The sequence below is a fragment of the Lissotriton helveticus genome, chromosome 1_1, assembly GCF_964261635.1.
Source record: "Lissotriton helveticus chromosome 1_1, aLisHel1.1, whole genome shotgun sequence".
Taxonomy (NCBI): Eukaryota; Metazoa; Chordata; class Amphibia; order Caudata; family Salamandridae; genus Lissotriton; species Lissotriton helveticus.
In genome coordinates, this window is record NC_136057.1 from 1,567,456,487 (window position 1) to 1,567,475,757 (window position 19,271).

The following is a 19,271-nucleotide window of genomic DNA, read 5'->3' on the forward strand; positions in this document are numbered from 1 at the left end:
ACGGAGGCCAGCCATTGGAGGAGAGGGGCATCACTCCGTTCAAGCCCGCATTTGGGGGGGGGGGTTTACATTCTTTCTATTTTCTTTCTCCTTCCAATTGGCTGGAATTTTACATTCCAGCCAATGGGAAGAGGAGAGAATGAAAAACACGCCCCCCAGTCCTAAAATGTCGGGGCTTTTTCGGGAGCCATTTCTGCTGGACCGCCGCCGGAAGAAATAGAGAAGCTGCCGAGTCCTCCGGTGAGTGCTCGCTTTTCTTGCCTCTGTTCCCTGATTGTGTCCGTTTTCTGGCGTCTGCCCCCTCGTTGTTCTTGCTTTCCTGCCCCCTCGTTCTTTGTGCTTGCTCTCCTGCCCCCTCGTTCTTTTTACTTGCTCTCCTGCCCCCTCGTTCTTTGTACTTGCTCTCCTGCCCCCTCGATCTTTGTGCTTGCTCTCTTGCCCCCATGTTCTTTGTGCTTGCTCTCCTGCCCCCTCATTCTTTGTGCTTGCTCTCCTGCCCCCTCGTTGGTTGTGCTTGCTCTCCTGCCCCCTCGTTCTTTGTGCTTGCTCTCCTGCCCCCTCGTTCTTTGTGCTTGCTCTCCTGCCCCCTCGTTCGTTGTGCTTGCTCTCCTGCCCCCTGGCTGTGCTTGCTCTCCTGCCCCCTGTTTGTGCTTGCTCTCCTGCCTCTTGGTTGTGCTTGCTTTTCTGCCCCCTGGTCCCTCGTTGTGAGCGTTTTTTCAGGCCTCTGTTCCTTGTGTGTGTCTCTGTGTGTGTATCTGTGGCTCTGTGTGGCTCTGTGTGTGTGTGGCTCTGTGTGTGTGGCTCTGTGTGTGTGGCTCTGTGTGTGTGTGGCTCTGTGTGTGTGTGGCTCTGTGTGTGTGTGGCTCTGTGTGTGAGTGACTCTGTGTGTGTGACTCTGTGTGTGTGTGTGTGGCTCTGTTTGTGTGTGTGGCTCTGTGTGTGTGTGTGGCTCTGTGTGTGTGTGGCTCTGTGTGTGTGTGTGGCTCTGTGTGTGTGTGTGGCTCTGTGTGTGTGTGTGTGTGTGGCTCGGTATGTGTGGCTCTGTGTGTGTGTGGGGCTCTGTGTGTGTGTGTGGGGCTCTGTGTGTGGGGCTCTGTGTGTGGGGCTCTGTGTGTGGGGCTCTGTGTGTGTGTGTGGGTGGCTCTGTGTGTGTGTGGCTCTGTGTGTGTGTGTGGGTGGGTGGCTCTGTGTGTGGGTGGGTGGCTCTGTGTGTGGGTTGCTCTGTGTGGCTGGCTCTATGTGAATGACTCTGTGTGGGTGGCTCTGTATGTGTGTGTGGGTGGCTTTGTGTGTGTGGCTCTGTGTGGGTGCAAATGCAATAGGTCTCGCATTTGCGAGCGATTAAGCTATTGGCATTGTAAATTACAATGCCATTTATTTATGTTTTAAAAACAAAAAACATAAATAAAAATAATGTCATGAGCAATGCCAATAGCTCTAACTTTAAGAATGGCGAGACCATTGCATTGTAAATGCTTGTTTAAACGTGTGTGTGAGTGTGTGTATGTGTGTGTTGTATGTGCACATTTGAACACATGCAGGTTTGATCCTGTGGAGTTTTGTGCAGATTCATAAAGGGAGGAACAGTTATAGAGGAAACTTGCAAAATGTGTATCCCATTCCAGTTCCCGAAGAAACCTTTGATCAAGCATGCATCCAAAATACATTCTTTGTTTGTTGGAAATTGTACCTTTTTGTTAAAAATTTCCCAAAAGTGTTTAAAAACACATTGGATTTTTAATCTGACATCTGAATCTGTGCGGCTATGTGTGGAAAGAGAAGGAATCTACCACCCTAGGAAGAACTAGTGTTATTTGGAGAAAATAAAATATATCCACCTAAGTTTTAACTTTGAAAGTTGCGTGCAGAATGGTCAAGATAGGGGAAACAATATAACATTCCAAAAAGTTGAATATTCATTTCAATTTTCCATGCAGAATTTGTGGAAAGGGCAAATGCAAAAATATCATCTGAGAGGTCAAGAAAAGTGTGCTTAGCATGGCTACCAGGCGGTACAAAAGGGGGTGGTGATGGACGGAGCATCTGAACCAATCAAACACTCACACCCAGTCAACAGATCTGGGTTTATTCCATCACCGTTCTTATGGCGAACAAAGCAGTACAAAAGGGGGTGCTTGTTTCCGGTCCAGGGAGGACATGGCTTGGCAGTTCAGTCTGGACTGTTCCCATGAGGCACAGGGTCAAGACTGATTTGCATATAGCTTTGTCTGAAACGGGGTGGCAAAGTGAGCTAAATAATGATGATGGATTCAACCCAGATCTGTGACTGGGGGTGAGCGTTTGAAAAGTTTATGCACTGCATCCATCATGTCCTTGTGTTTGCTTTGTTCGCCCTAAGTTGCCAGGGTATGTCCAGACATGGGTCCCTTGCTCGCTTTGCCACAGGATTCAAGCTAGTCTGGCTGATGAGGGCTGTTAGCCTGAAACCGGTCAACTGCTGGGGATCCCTTGCCATCCTGAAGGAGACCCCTGCCAGCCCCCGCTGGGACACCCACCGTGCTGGAGCTGAGGGTCTGCCGGGGTCCTCCACCCACCTGAAGGGGACCCTGTCTACTGGCCTGAGGATCACTTACCTGCTTCCAACTCCTTTAGGAATCCTTCTTCTTCACCTGGCCACAGCAGAACAGCAGGATGAGAAGACCTCTGAATAAATGGTTCCACAACACTGTAAAGCTGCAGAGAAAGGTGGAGTCAGATGGCACCACACCACTCCTAAGCAGGAAGATATTCATGAGCTGCTGGTAACCAAGATGGGGTTCACAGCAGCAGAAATCTGGTGCATCATGACGGATGTACCCAAAGGCACCTACCTGCTTATGTTCATGTCCGAACAAATCTGCAGGAGGTATTGGCAGATGTGCTGGTCACGACGGGAGGAGAAACCTTTCTCTGACTTCCACCTGGAACGCCAGCTCGTGCTGGAGGTCAAGAGAATGACCATACACGTTTACAACCCACATGTCAAGGTCCAAGACCTGACAACCTTCCTACGCCGCCACTGCACAGTGACTAATGAACCCTCCCGCAACCTGGACAGTGATGGCATCTGGGATGGTAAATGGACAGCAATGGTGAAGCTGAAGGAGGACCCGTCGGCCCCAGATGGAATCCACCACCCCCCTTCCAGTTTCTCTCTAGGGCGCGACTCAGGATACCTATACTACCCTGGGCAGCCCAAACTATGCAACAGGTGCAGCAAACCAGGCCACACTGGCAAGGACTGCACAGCGCAAATATGCAGGAACTGCAAAAAAGAAGGCCACACAGCAAAAACCTGCAAAGAGAAAACCCCATGCAACCTCTGTGGGGGTGTAGGCCACCTCTTTAAGGACTGCCCAAAAAGAGCCAAATCCTATGCCCAAACTGCCAAACCTCCATGGAGAGGCCAACCAGAGGAGGCAGAAGTGACCCTGCGTACAGTCCCAGCCCCGCGGCAGGAGAGGGGAACTGGGAAAGGGAAGGGCCACAACCAGAATGCGCCCAAGCAGGACACCGCCAAGGTCCCAGAGACACAGACACCCAACGATACCCCAACTACCATACCTGAGCCCGGTGAGCACAGTGAGCCAATGGAGACCCCCACCTCAACTGCCACCGAGGGCCCGGAGGTAGGTGCCTGGACAACACAGGATCGCAGTAAAAGGAGACACTCAACGGACTCTGAAGGAACAAGCAATAGACCCGTGAGCACCCACAACTCCTACTCCGCACTCGAGGATCCAGAAGAAGAAATGCAGCCAGAAGAAGACACCGCGAATGAGCAACTCAAGCAAGTGACGGAAATGCTGAGGGAGATGAGGGCGCTGGCAAGCTCCATGGAAGCGTCCCCACCCTCATCGCCAGAAAGAGTAGACGAGGTTGAGACCACCATCGAGGGCCAAGAGCAAGACCTGCCCATCACCCCAGAGGAGGCAGACCCCAAGCCCAGCCAAGAAGGTGGAGCAGCCATCGTGCAACAGCAAGCAACAGCTGCCGAGCAAGAAGGCCCAGCACAAGAGACCCAACAGGAGGCTGAACCTGCCCTGTAAGTAGCCTTGTCGAATGTATTTGTAACCAATTGCCTTGACTTGATAATTAGTCTTTAAGTATTAAGTTTACTCTTAAAAACTAATTAATGATGGCTATTTCGTTATTTTCCGTAAATGTATTATTAGAGTATTAGAGACAGGCGCAGATGTGCTAGTACTTTAAGTTTTCTTGCCAGCCAGGAGTGTGATGTGTACATGATTCAGGAATGCTCCATCCCCTTTGCAACATCATACACACACCTAGAACAGCAGTGGACCCTAGGGCCTTCCTTTTGGTCTGGGGGAACAGCAGTAGGTCTGTAGGAGTGGCTACCTTAGTCAGAAGAAGGCGTTTCAAGATGGACTCAGTCACCGAGCTGGAGGGCGGCAGGGCTCTTGTCGTTGTCATGACGGTTCATGGGCAGGAGAGCCAGTTAGACTCATCAACGTGTACGCCCCTTCTGATGTAGGCGAGCGACGGGAGCTGTTTCAGCGCATCAGGCCACACTTGGTCACCTCAAGAACAATTTTGATGGGTGGGGATTTTAACTGTATTCTAGAAGCAGGTGGTAGATGTGGGGCCAGGGCTGGAGAAGGATGGATGGATGATGCTACGAAACTACTGGTAGAGATGGTGGGTGAGGCCTCCCTGACAGACGTCATTGGGACCATGGGGGTGGATGCCAGGAACTTCACCTGGAGTCGCCCTGATGGTTCCTTGCGCTCCAGGATAGACTTCATCTTCACCTCTCAATCAGTGAAGGTCAAGCAACATTCAATGGTGACAGTTCATTTCTCTGACCACAGAGCTATCCACTTCCAAGGGGAACTGACGGGCAAGTTCCTGACTGGTCCAGGCACTTGGAAACTGAATAGCTCTCTGCTAGAGAAAGAGGGTGTGATGGAGGTGTTGAGGGAGACATACACCCAGTGGCAGGCCATGAAAGACACATTCGAGTCCACAGGGGAATGGTGGGAATAGGTCAAAGGCAGGCTCCAGGTTTTTTTCAAGAATGTGGGCAGGCAGGTTGAAAGGGGGAGAAAGAGGGAGTTCAGTAGAATACAGCAAGAGCTGGAAGAACTGCACGACCTCCAACTCCGGGGATGGGACGTCATGAGCCCCCTGGAAGGAGTCAAGAAAGAGCTGAGCGAGCACTTTCACGACAAACCCAGGAGGATCATTTTTCGTTCCAAGGTGGAGAACTTGGAGAAGGGGGAGAAATGCAACTCCTTCTTCTTTAAGAAAATCCACTCTGCGCACACCCCTCTGGTTCAACTGCGCAATAAGGAGGGAACCCTCTGTGACACAAGGGAGGACATTAGGAATGTAGTGACAGATTTCTATGGGGACATCTACTCAGAGAAGAGGTCAGAGGGAGACCAGGCAGAAAAGTTTCTGTCTGGTATCCCAAGAACTGTTTCCCCAACAGTGAGAGAAACCCTAAATGCCCCCTGACTTTGGATGAGCTGCACCTTGCAGTTAAATCCTTCAAGTCAGGAAAGACACCAGGTAGTGACGGTCTCCCAGTCGAGTTCTATGCCTCACTGTGGGACCAAGTGGGACCACATCTCCTGCAGGTGTATGAGGAGATGGAGAGGGAGGGAATCATGCCCCACACTCTGAGGGAAGGAATGATTGCTCTCTTGTATAAACATAAGGGGGAGAGATGTGACCTAAAGAACTGGCGTCCCATCTCTCTCCTGAATGTAGACTACAAGATCCTTGCAAAGACACTAGTGAACAGACTGAAGGGCGCCATGGGAGAGTTAGTACACCCAGACCAAAGCTGTGGGGTCCCGGGGTGCAGGGTCGCTGATAGCCTGGCACTGATAAGGGACACGTTCCAGTACATCACGGACCGCAAGATCCGAGCTGCCCTGGTCTGTCTAGATCAGGAGAAGGCATTCAACCGCGTCTCCCATGAGTTCATGGAGAGGGTACTGCACGGTTTTGGGCTGGGGAAGGGCGCTTCTGCGGTTACGTTAAAGTAATGTATAAAGACATCTTCAGTTCAGTCATTGTAAATGGTTGTAAAACGGACCCCTTTCCTATCAGGTCTGGGGTAAGACAAGGCTGCCCGCTCTCGCTACCTCTGTTTGTTTTGGTTATAGAGCTTCTCGCCGAGTACATCAGGAAGAACCCAAACATCAGAGGGATCCAGACACCCGGCGACGCGAAGAAGGAGGTCAAGTGTTCGCTGTACATGGACGATGTCACCCTCTTCTGCGCGGATGGAGAATCAGTCAAATCCCTGCTGGAGGCGTGCACAGACTTCGGCAAGGCATCAGGGGCGAAAATCAACGTGGACAAGTCACAAGCCAAACTCTTCGGGCGATGGGACCTCTGCAACGAGCCTCTCCCCTTCCCCATCGAGGCAGGACTGATGAAGTTCCTCGGCGTCTGGTTTGGAGGACCAGGGGCAGCAGCGAAGAGCTGGAATGAACGCTTGGCCAAGGTGAAGCAGAAACTGGGCCTCTGGAACCTGAGAAACCTGAGCATTGATGGGAAGGCTCTGGTGCTCAGGAACGACGCCCTGCCCGTGCTGCAGTATGTGACACAGGCCTGGCCACTCCTGGCCAATGTAGCACGGGCCATAAACAGCATGGGGTTCCATTTCGTCTGGCACTCGAAGATGGACAGGGTGAAACGGTCGGTCATGCACAAGGAACACCGCAAAGGGGGGAAGGCAGTCCCCGACATCCCGACATCCCAACGATCCTCAGGGCTTTCTTTGTGTGTGGCTGTGTCCGAATAACCCTGTTAAATGTGAACAAGAACCACTCTGCCTACAAAGTCTTCCGCTTTTTCCTTCTCCCGGTGTAGAGATGGCTGGGATGGGATAAGTGGGAAAATGCAGTGACTTTCAACTGGGACCTCCCATGGTACTACACGGAGGTGGAAAAGTTTGTGGGTGAATTTGGGCTGAATGTGTCACTCCTAGCCTTTGGAAGCCCAAGACAATACGCAAACTGATCAGGACCAGGGACACCAACGAACCAGTGAGCGACCTGCCACCAGAAACGGCAACGCACGTGTGGGGGAATGTATCCTTCCCAAGTCCGACAATCAGACATAAGGACATAGCATGGATGACTGTTAAGGGGGGGTCTGCCAGTGAGGTCCTTCATGCACAGCAGAGGCCTGTCCCCACACAGGAACTGCCCAAGGGGATGCCTCACAGAGGAATCTGCACACCATCTCTTCTGGGCCTGCCCCTTTGCCCAGAGACTAAGGGCTGCCTTACGACAAGAACTGCTAGCCCTCATCCCCTACAAGAACATTACTGAACAGTCCATGATGCACGGACTGTTTCCAGGGACACACACAGAGGAAGCTATCCAGGGGTACTGGAGGCTCCTCCTCTGTATTAAGGACATTCTCCTGTTCGCCAGGACCCACCTGGGGACTAATGGAGAGGTAGTGAACCGAGAAGGGTGCCGCAGGATGGTGCTCAGCTGCTTAGAGACTATGCAGCCATGGACAAGCAGGAAAGTGAGGAAGGGGAAGAACTGTAACAAAACCCCACTACCCCACTAGACTCTTTAAAGTGGCGGCCACATTAAAAACTGCAAACACTATCTGCAGACATTTTTTAACCCCAAACTGATGACTTGTAAATGTTTAAATGCATTGATTGAAAAGTTAAGTGGACTGCCTTCCCTAAGGGGGAGGTATCACTTCCTTAAAAACTATGTATCGCAAACTTTTAAGCACTTAATAAAAGTCTTTGCCCCAAAACTACCGGTACCTGGATGCTTGTTTCCGGGCCAGGGAAGACATGGCTTGGCAGTTCAGACTGGACTGTTCCCATGAGGCACAGGGCCAAGACTGATTTGCATATAGCTGTGTCTGAAATGGGATGGCAAATTGAGCTAAAGAATGATGATGGATTCCACCCAGATCTGTGACTGGGGGTGAGTGTTTGAAAGGTTACAGCACTCCGTCCATCATCTCCTTGTGTTTGCTTCAATATTTCTATCATATGTATTTTTAACAGTGATTTCCATTGTTTTTAAAAACAATAATCTTATTTTTTTGGGCAAGTATTTATTTACAAATTAAAATATTATAAACTGTATTAATTATATATGTTATTTATTAGTATTATTTGTGGCAACAAATATATTGATAATAAATTAGTGTTGTTTATATATTTGTCAATTTATGAATATGTTAATATATATTGAAAAGAAATGTAATATTATATGTTTATGATAGATATTATGTCGGTATTATAATTATATGTGTATGCTGTTTTTTAATTTAAGTTTTTATGATTCATTTTTATTTATGAATATTACTTTTTACATCAATACTTGCCTATCACTTATTATTTAATGTATTTTTTATTGGGAATAGTGAATTATTTATGTTTAGTGTACAGCAACTTCATAGAGTTAATATTGTTTGGTTTAGTGTCCAGCACCTTCCCTGACTTAATATAAATTGGAGTGGGAATAGTAAACTATATATTTTTACTGTCCAGCACCTTCCCTGAGTTTTTATATGTTGGAGTGGGAGTAGTAAATTATATATGTTTACTATCCAACACCTTCTCTGACTTAATATAATTTGGAGTGGGAATAGAAAATTATATATGTTTAATGTCCAGCACCTTTCCTGACAATATCAATTGGAGTGGGAATAGTAAATGATATATGTTCAGTTTCGAGCAGCTTCCCAGAGTTAATACAGTTTGGAGTGGGAATAGTAAATGATATATGTTTAGTGTCCAGCACCTTTCCTGACAATATCAATTGGAGTGGGAATAGTAAATTGTATTTGTCTAGTGTCCAGAACCTTCCCAGAGTTAATATAGTTTGGAGTGGGAATAGTACATTATTTATGTTTAGTGTCCAGCACCTTCCCTGACTTAATATAGGGGCCCATTATGATGACGGGCGGAAGACCATCCGTGCTGGTGGCGGAAAACCATCATGTTTTCCACCCCAAGTGCAGTCATTGTGACCAACATATCACAATGGACCCACAGAGGCTATTTTCCGTCCGGCACGGTCTCTAAGGCTCTGCACGTTTTTTGCGTATGCAAGGGTGGCGGACGGAGCCTAGCAGATCATGATGTTGCAGACAGCCCTTCCCAACCCCGCGTAAAAACCACCACGTTGCGGATGGCGGAAATACAACTACAGAGAGGAATAGCCGAAACAGAAGCCATCTAAACCACCGGAGCCGCCAAGGATCTGGCGCAACAGGCCTTCCTGCTGCACCACCTGCTACACCTCCGGCAGACAAGACGCCGCCATGCCCAACAGCAGAGGTACGTACCAAACATTTCCATGCATGCAACCTCTGAACAACTACAACTCCCTGCAAGCGTGGTGGCACCACGATGAGCGTGGCAATCTACCAAATGCAGAGTGCGAGATGCACCTAATCCCATAAGTGACCCCCAGTGCCCCGAAGGCAATTGAGGCCAATGACGAGCCTCGCAGTTGCAGAGCGCGCACACCGCAACATCTAAACATGTATGCTGATGGCACCCATTGGCTGATGGCACATCCTCATTGTGTGTTCCTTACCCTGGCGGCCCGGAAGCTGCAACCGCAACCCTGCAATTTTCAAGTGGGGCCAATGCATGTCATTGCTGCGAATGCCAGCTACCGTGCATGCAAACACGTACTGCATTTGCATTGGTGCTCTGACAATCACATCACACATCACAACTCAGTTGTCTAAAGTGACTGGTGCAGCCCATGTGCAATGTTGTGGGGCATGCGGCCCGACGCAAGTAAAGTAACCAAAGAGACAACGTACATATATATGGGAACCGGCCCAGGGACCGTGGGTCCTTCCCTGTTTGTTGGCAGGGTCACATGTCCAGTGACGTCTGTACTGGGTGGCTGTGGGGTGGGCGGTAATCCAGCCCCCTGTGAGTGGCTGGTACATCAGAACAACTAGAGCAATGACCAGCAGCTCACTACACTCTGAAGGGATGAGAGAGTGTGATCTGTGAGCCAATTCTTCACACACATGGAATATCCAAGGAAAGGAGAGTGAAATCACATACATAGCCATGCCTTGTGGCCAGATGGACTTAAATAAACGAAGGAGTCAAAAAGGACAAAGGTCTCCCGCACTGTACCAATGTTGTGCAATGAAACATCCAAACTGTCTACCCCGCCTGAATATCCTTTGACATCTGACTGGCATCACTGGGCCAGGTGTCGTCTTGTGAAGCGTCAGTGACATAGACAGACAACCAGAGGTGTCCATTGTCTGCAAATCAGACATGCATCTAATCCCTAAGACGTCCAACACACATACTGGTGTGGCGCGCCATGTGCCCTGCTGCAATTGCCTGCAAAAGTACCCACACATGTCCTAAGTCAGTGCTTCTCCAGACCAAACACCCTCAAAAACCTGCCCACCAGTATGTACCACATGTGATTACCACACCTTGCAATCCCAATAGGGTTTTGTGACATTCCCTTTAGACTGATGTACTTACATACTTGCATGACTGATTGTCTCTGTACAATGTGTGCGTGATGTAAAGCACTGACACACACTACACCCATATCAGTAGAGATATACAACAAATGAAATGCACATGAGCAAACGAGTTCCAGAGACTTCGAACACATACTGGACAATGCGCCGGATTAGAAAACACATGCATGCAGGGACTACGCACCCCTAAGCACAAGACACCATGGCCACACTGCCTCACTTGCTCCCCTACTCACTCAGAGGCATTCAAGCGCCTGTACACAAGCAGACAAGTTGAAGACAAGAAACATTTGCATAAGTGTAGTTTTTACTTCAGTGTCAAAGCATGCAAAATACGTGCCACAACAGTTTGAACATGCAATAGTACCCAACCAGTAACCACAGTGACAAATCCATTTCACATGAAGCTAGATGTCGCATCAATAATCCCTCTGGATGTCAAAGCACGTGCATATCCCCCCACCCCTTGTAGGGAGGAGTTGCATGGGATTACCCTGGTCCATGGCCTTCGTCAGAAGAACCCAGCACTCAGCCTATACATGGTGAAATTATACCACATTGGCTGTGTCACACTCATCACTGGATGGAGCACCCTCCAAGTGTGGAACATCTGGCCCGCATTCCCATGTCATTCTAAGGGGATCCATGTGCTCCTGCAGCTGTGAGACTTTGTTGAGTCGGGTTGCTGTGGCCTGAACTTTAATGAATGAAAAGGGACAAGGTTCTCCGACCACAGACAAAATTTCCAGACAGTAGGTCAGGCCCACACAGAGAACTAGCTCAGAGGACACCTCTCATGTGACAGACATACACTGAGGGACTTGCAGGGCACAAGTTCCAATAAAAGAAGTGGGGGGACTGACCGAGAAAGACAAAATGCAAATGACCTCACTACGTCACAACGTAGCACTATGAAAGAAGTAAAATAGTGCGACTAACATGTTTTGTGAAAATACTGGGACAGAATAACCCATCCGACAGTCTAACGGTGTCCCCATTGATATACAGGGGCAAAAGCATGCCTCCTTAAGTACCTGTGACGAGACGGCAAGCTGTGTGCATATGTTTCTCTCCCTGGCATCTACATCCTAATGTAAGGTCCAAGGTGGAGCCCAGTCAGCATATACAAACAAAAGGATGCCAGATGACCCCTTTACCTTTGCCCGGCTGGAGGTGAGAAAAGGCTCACTCGCTGCATGCACATTGCTGCTGGGAATAGACGAGAGTCAACGTGCAGGTGCTGCAGGACACTTCCAGGTTTCTGGATAGTACACCGGGACAAGTTAAGCATATCCATGTGGGGACCAACGTCCTGGCAGGGGGGAAGGAGTCCACCACATGCAAGGAGGGTTGGGTACCGTGTACCTGCGTGTACCCCCGACTCGAGCCCTGGGTACTTGCAAAACAACAACGCCATGTCTTCTTTGTGTGCTACAGCTGCACAATGGAAGCCGGACTCATGCCAGACAACAATGTCCACGACGTTCTGATGACAGCCTCCACTTGTTCTGTCCTGTGGTACCAAGCCAAATAGACCACAGAACACAGCACAATTCAAGCGAATGCAGACAGGGCCAAAGTCAGAGAGCTGGTTGCCAATCCTTGTCAGGAGGCGTGAAGAAAGGGAAACGATGATTGGAGTAGTCACCAACAGTTCCTGTTGCTGGGTAGTATTTACGAATCCAAGAAGGCACAGGCAGCTTCAAAGGCAATCAGTTCCAAGAGACGATCTAATTCATCTTCAGCAAAGGGGACCGCCATCCAATCCAGCATTATGAAGGGACAGATATGCGCCTCACACCACAAGGTTGCAAGGTGCATCACATCGCAACCTGGGAAAGGTTTGATGTAGGCATGGCACAGGAGCCATTGAACAAATGCACAGGCGCAGCTGTCAGCCTGTCTGACACATTGAATAGCATCCCATAAACGTGCAATGTAGGTCCTCCTCACCTGAACAGACCAGGGAGTATGCATCTGAGGCCTCAGCTTCCGTGGAAGGTCTGGCTGGGCTCGTCCATGGCATGGTCGCCTGCTGTTGCTATCGAGTCACCTTTTGGAGTTCAGTCACTTTTGTCAGCATGTTCTGCACACAGCACAACTTAGATCTTCATGTTTGCCACATTTGAATTGAGGTAACATGACTTTTGCCTTGGCTTTACTAGGCATTCATGTAAGTATGTCATCATTCGCACATGGTGTTGACGTACATACAGGTATTTTAGTGGGCCGGTACTCTTCAGGGCTGTGCACCATCCCTTTTTCTGAGTGGGCCTTGGCACGGGTCTCTTTTGTGCTCTGTTTTGTGCCCTGCCACAGGCAGTCCGTTCTTCCTGCTGGAATGCATAGCCAGCAGCCACATCGCTGTGTGTATGGTTGCACTCCTCACCTCTCACTGGTGAAGTAGTGACGGCATGACGTCATGCCAGGTGAGCGTTGTGGGGAAGTGAAATCATTTGTGGATTCATTTTGTCTTGGCAAATCATTCCTTTGGAGCCTCATGAGCAGCAACATCCTCGTGGGGTCATTTGGCTCCATGCTGTTTGTGAGGGGAGACAGAGGGCCATGTGGGAGTTGTGGTGTTGCGGTCAGGGCTCAACATCCCCCTCCCCAGTGAGATGGCTAGCTACCTGTTGGGAGGCACAGTCGACGGTACTAGCTGCCACATGGCTGTGGGGTGGGGAGGGTGAGCCATGTTGTTCAGGAGGGAGGCCAGGGTGCATGAGCCGACCACCTACCTGTTAGGTTGAGCTGATTAAGGAAATGCTGTCCTTGTGACTCATTCATATTGTAAGCATGCATTCCACATGAGTTTGATGTGTGCGGGCAATTGGGGCTCTCCTGTTGAGCACAACAGTACATTGCCTTGTGATGTGATCATTTTTTTGGGACTTACCAGCCTCCAGTCCCCCCTCGATTCCTGTGAGACTCTCTGGATGCATTATGGCAGTCACCTTCTCCTCCCATTCAATGAAGGTTGGTGGTGGAATGGGAGGTCTGCCACCAGTACTCTGTGCCACAGCATGGTTCCTCTGGGCCGGATGCTTGTCCCGGGTCTCGGGGTCACCCCACCACTTCATTATGTCACACACAGTGTGTAGGGTGGTCCCTACGGCATTGACTTTGCTGTGGATCCTTTCCCACATCTGGTTCTTGCTCGTAAGTGGGGTGTGTTGGACTAGGTCCCCGGACAAATGTGGTTCTGCCCCGATTCTCTCGTCTGCCATCACTTTCAACTCTGAGTCAGGGAATTTGGGCATTATCTTGGGGGCATGGTGCAAATGAATGAGGGGTGCAAGGTAAAGGTGGAGACATGTGTAGTGTGGTAGGTGTGTGGATGTAAGTGGTGTTGTGTGGATATAGGTGGGTGTGATGTTGTGCAGTCTGATTCAATGGTGTCCTGTCTCTCTGTCTTAGCTTGTGGTGTGCAAAGGATGCTGGTCCAGGTAGGGGTTGGTTTTCATCTATGGTATGTGGGTGTGTCCACTTGGGTGATGACCTCCAGATGGCTCTTCCATGCTGCGCATGGCTTTCCTTACCAGGATTAAGTTGGGGTGTGTCATTGTGGCTTGTGTGTGTTGTGATTGTGGGTGTCAGGGAGTACAGGCACACTTCAGCGTTATTGTGGGGTTGGTTGCATCCGCCATTCATTTGGCCTGTGTTTGTGCAAGGCGGTCTGCATTCTCATTGTATTTGGCCGTGCGGTCATGCTGCGGCAGGGGCGGCCTTTTCAAGCCGTTGTACAGCTTTCCCCGTCCCCGGCGGCCGGATTTGCAGCTTTTCTGACCGTGGTGGATGGTGTTTTGTGCCATCCGTCCGCTGCTGTCTGATTTCGCATACATTGCATCGTAATTTGACTGACGGAAATGCCGCGGGTCATGTGGGGGGACTTTTCCTGCTTTCATGGCGGTCGGAGGACTTTTAAGTCTGTCATTGTAATGGGCCCCATAGTTTGGGGGCCCCATAGTTTGGAGTGGGAATAGTACATTATAAATGTTTAGTGTCCAGCACCTTCCCTTACCTAATATAAATTTGAGTGGGAATAGTAAATTAAATATGTTTTAGTTTAGTGTCCAGCACCTTCCCTGACTTAATATAAATTGGACTGGGAATGGTAAATTATATATGTTTAGTGTCCAGCACCGTCCCTTACTTAATATAGTTTGGAGTGGGAATAGTAAATCATATATATTTAGTGTCCAGCACCTTCCCTGAGTTTTTATACGTCAGAGTGGGAATAGTAAATTATATATGTTTACTGTCCAGCACATTTTCTGAATTAATGTAGTGTTTAGTGTGAATAATTAAAAAACAAAAATATATTTTGGAGTAAGCATAAATATATATTTATAAATATTTACCAAAGTAACATAGGGGCTCATTACGATGGCGGGCGGAGTCAGCGTTGCGGTGGTTGGGACTGCCCACCAGTCATGCGGTGGTCCCACCACTGCAATTACGATGCGCCCGCCAGTATGGCCGGGGCATCCCGGGTATTTAACATTGCAGACGGTGCTGCTGGCTGCAGCACCATTCGCAATGTTAAAATGTCATGCTGTGCATTTCCTTCCACTACGTGTCCGGCACCACGTAGTGCCTGCCACTCATTGCAGGGAAATGCAGGGGGGTGCCATGGGTACCCCCCAGTGCAGTAACACCTCCCCCAAGACATGGGGGGCCCTCAATGGAGCCCCAAACGGAATCCCCGCAAGCCTTTCCATGACGGTTTCCCCGCCATGGAAAGGCTGGCTGAGGCCAGCATTATGATCTGGTGGATGGTGCCTGCTAGGCACTGCCAACATTCACCTCCATCTGTCTGCTCCGCCTGGCAATCGTAACAATTGCCTGTGGCGGAAGCGTGGAAGGTGGTCTTTGTGCCCGCCACGCTTGCGGAACAATTCCCCCTGCCATCGTAATGTGGCGGTGGGACATTGCCGCACGGCTGGCGGTGGCGGGCCTTCCGCCATCCTAATGAGCCCCATAGTTTTTAAAGTTCATTGATGTAACATAAATATTTTATTACATATACAAGATTTGAAACAATGTAAAATAAATGCAAAAATATGAGCATATTTTATTTATGTTTTTATTTAGATTCAAACATTGAAGAAGAAAAGGAAAAAACCTTTTATTTTATTAACTATATTTAATACTAGCAGCCCGTCCCGACGTTGTCCGAGTATGAAATAGAATGTGTGTAATAGGCAAGGGAAATGTATTTTAAAATCTCGCGGTAGAGAACATTTTTAGCATGAAGTGTCACAATAGTTAGGCATGTGGGTGCAGATACTGTGTGAACCTCGGAGTAAGAAGTATTAGCAGATGTCTCTAGTGTGTATGTACTCCACTTCCGTAGGTAAGCGTGTGTGAAAGTGCATTCAGTTGTAAATGTTGTGTCCCCGCAGGCACGCTGAATCGCGTCATCCCCCGCTTGAGGCCCGGCTCCAGTTTTGTTTGATGTTGTGCTTGTGGTGTAAAGTCGTTGATGCAAAGAGTTGAGTGGGTGACAGCGCGCGCTGGAGACGCTGCACGTGTGGGAAAGTGCAGTCAGTTCAAACGTTAGTGTCCCAGCAGGCGCGCTTAGTCGCGTCAGCCGCCACCTGAGCCCGGCTTTAGCCCTGGTTGTTGTTGTGCGCCAGGTGTCAATTCGTTTATGCAGAGAGTTGAGTGTGTGACAGCGTGCAGGAGACGCTGCAGTTAGTGTCCTCGCAGGCACAGTCCTTTATGCATATATTCAACTGGCTGACAGCGCGCAGGATACTGTGCAGTTACTGTCCCCAAAGGCACGATCAGTCTAGTCTGCCCCCACCTAAGCCCTGGCAATTGCCGCGTCCATTTGCCACGCCCATTGCTCCCACGCAATTGCCATGCCCATTGGCCTTGGCCACGCCCCCGGCCCAACGCACACGTTTGTTTTCCACACGCCCTCAAGGCACGCTTTTTTGGGGGGGATGTGCCGCGCGATTGTTGCCGGTTGTCGCGCCCATTAGCCACACCCCTTGCTGCTGTGCAATTGCAATTGCCGTGCCCATTGGCCTTTTTCCCGCCCCCAGCACAACGCTGGTAAGGTTCTTTTACTTTTCAAATGTATATGGTGGGCATCTGTATGTCGTCATGCCGCGCCCCGCCCACGCCCACATGGGACTACTTTGCTGGTAAGGTTCTTTTACCTTTCAAATGTATTTGGTGGGCATCTGTATATCCTATATCCTTCTGCTGCAACTGCCCTTTCCAATGCTGTATTGGGTGTTGTGATTGGTGCTGTGGTTCCTGAGATTACCCGCCTCAAAGGTTTGGGATCTCTCTTTATAATATTAGTATAGATATATGGTTAAACATAGGAACAATAATATTTTTTTTATTTTTGACATATTATATATTTTGTAGATATGTATACATTTATATATAATATTTTTGCAAACTTAGGATTAAACATTTTTGTGCTTTTTATTATAGTCATGTACATTTTTTAACCAAAAAAGATGTAGTTATACATTCCATTTTATACAATTTGTGAACAAAATGTGTTTTTGATAACAGTGATACATTATTTATTTATATTGTAAATATTTATTACAGTGTTACATATATTGTACATTACTAATAACATAAGTTTTAACAATTTCTTATTGTAAATGATTTTACAATGATTTCAATTTTTTAACATATATTGTTATATTTTAGGTAATAGTATTTATATTTTAAATATACATAATATTAACTAGTACAAAAGTCATTTTGAAATACAAACATTTTTCATAACATTTACACATTTTTACACATTATTTAAAAATAGTGCATATTTTTTATATACATTGGCTATGAAATGTATATTTTTTATTATAATACTAAATGTTTAATCATATTTATTATTATAATTTAACATTTGAAAAAATATGTCAAAGAATATTTATACATGAGTATTATTTTGCAGTATTTTTACAAACATTTATAGCAATATATTTCTAATATACAATAAGTTTAATAAAGAAAAATATAAATGTTTATTATTTAAGGCAGCCACTTTTATTTCTAACATATTTTGTAAGCTAATGGTTTTGTTTTAGATAATTTCTGAGGGGAGAAGCTCACAGTTGGAAGCCTCATCGCATCCAGTAAGGTAAGTTTAATTTACTTTATTTAAACTTTTTTTTGGTTTAATTTGAAGATGGAGAAGAAGTATATAGGGTATTTGGTGTTAGGTTTTTCATTTTTTGGTGCATTGTATGTTTTACTTATGGGTTTGCGAAAAGCGGGCAGTGTTAGAGTTTGATAGATGTGTAAATATGATTATAGTATGGTATTAGTGTTATATTTATTTGTATTATCATATAATGTAAATGTATATTTGTACGGGAGGGATTGTTCTTTTCACGTTTTTGTGGATTGGAAGGGATTTTTTTCACTTATTGGGATTTTCATACATGTTGATATATTTATGGCAGTTTGGAATACATTTCTTCAGCTACGAGAACAGTAAGTTATTTTTAAATATTTATTCTGGGAGGGAAATGTTAGTATTGTAATAGTTATTGTTATTTATAATATATAAAATATAATTGTTATGTCAATTCATTTTTTACATGTTAAACTAATTAATAAAATAATTATATTTTTGGAGTTAAACACTCATTATTTATTTGACTGCTTGTTTTTAGATCGTGAGTTTTGGGGGTTTTGAGGTATATTTATTTAAAGTAGGCCTTTAGCTATTATTTCAAGATAATCCAGCCCTTTAGTTGTGGGTAGAGTCTTACTTTGTATTGTAAGTACTCAAACATTCGTTTAGTTTGCTTAGTTAGTTTTAGACTGTTCCATTCTTAGTTGTTGGTAGCTTTGCTCTTTTTGGATAGATTGTAATAGTTTATGTAGAGTTGGTGGGGTTCTGCCTGTTGTGGCTTGGAAGGCGTTATGCCATCCTTCTATAGCATTATTATTTTTAGCTTCTTTGTTTAGGGTACTGTTATATGCATTCCACCATGGAATGTGGTATTTAGCCCGTCTTCTGTGTCCAGATCGGTGTAGCCTTCTCACCCAGGTATCCTCAAAATAGTCAAGTTGGGGAGTTAGTTTTTGGTGCTATTTGTTACATATTCTACACTTAGGGCCCGATTCCGATGAGGTTAGGAAAGCATTCCAACCTTTGGCCTGATTAGGATGGGGTTAGGAAGGTCATCTAACAGCATTTTCTCCTTCCAATTTGGATCGGGAACGTGTCTTTCCAACAGAGGGCCAGATTACGATGCAGTAAGGAACATAGGCTCTCATAGAAATCAATGGTAGTTCAACCAAATTGTATCTAGAAGCATCCGGATCCATCATACTCGGTCGGTTGGACTCTCCCGACCCAAGTCAGTCGGAAACCATTTCCAAACTGATTCGATTGGGAAGATTTCCTAACCGCATCAGAATCGGGCCCTTAGTGTCGATTTTTGGAGCCGTCTCCAAATGTATCGGTTAAAGTGATAATAGCATTCTTGAATTGCTGTGTGAGGGTAGTTTTTTTGTATGGCGTGTATCATTGACTGTTCAAAGTCAATGATTACTTTTTGAGGAAAGTAATTATCGGTTTCTTGTTTTACTTTGGTTAAATGTTCAACATAGGTGGTGGTTTTCTTGTTTGTAATCGAGCATGTATAAAGGGGATATTTGTATTTTGATAAAGTCCATGTATTGTATATAACTGGTCAAATGGGTTGGGACATATTTTAAAAGTTCCATCCATCATCCATGTCTCACAGTTCTGTAGTTTTAGTAAATTTGTGGAGTTC

The 19,271-nt window shown here is 47.0% G+C and overlaps 1 pseudogene; it reads left to right on the forward strand.

The window, feature by feature from the left end:
• Positions 1-2,652: 2,652 nt before the first annotated feature.
• LOC144764618 (uncharacterized) lies at positions 2,653-4,049 on the forward strand (annotated as a pseudogene).
• The last annotated feature ends 15,222 nt before the right edge of the window (positions 4,050-19,271 follow it).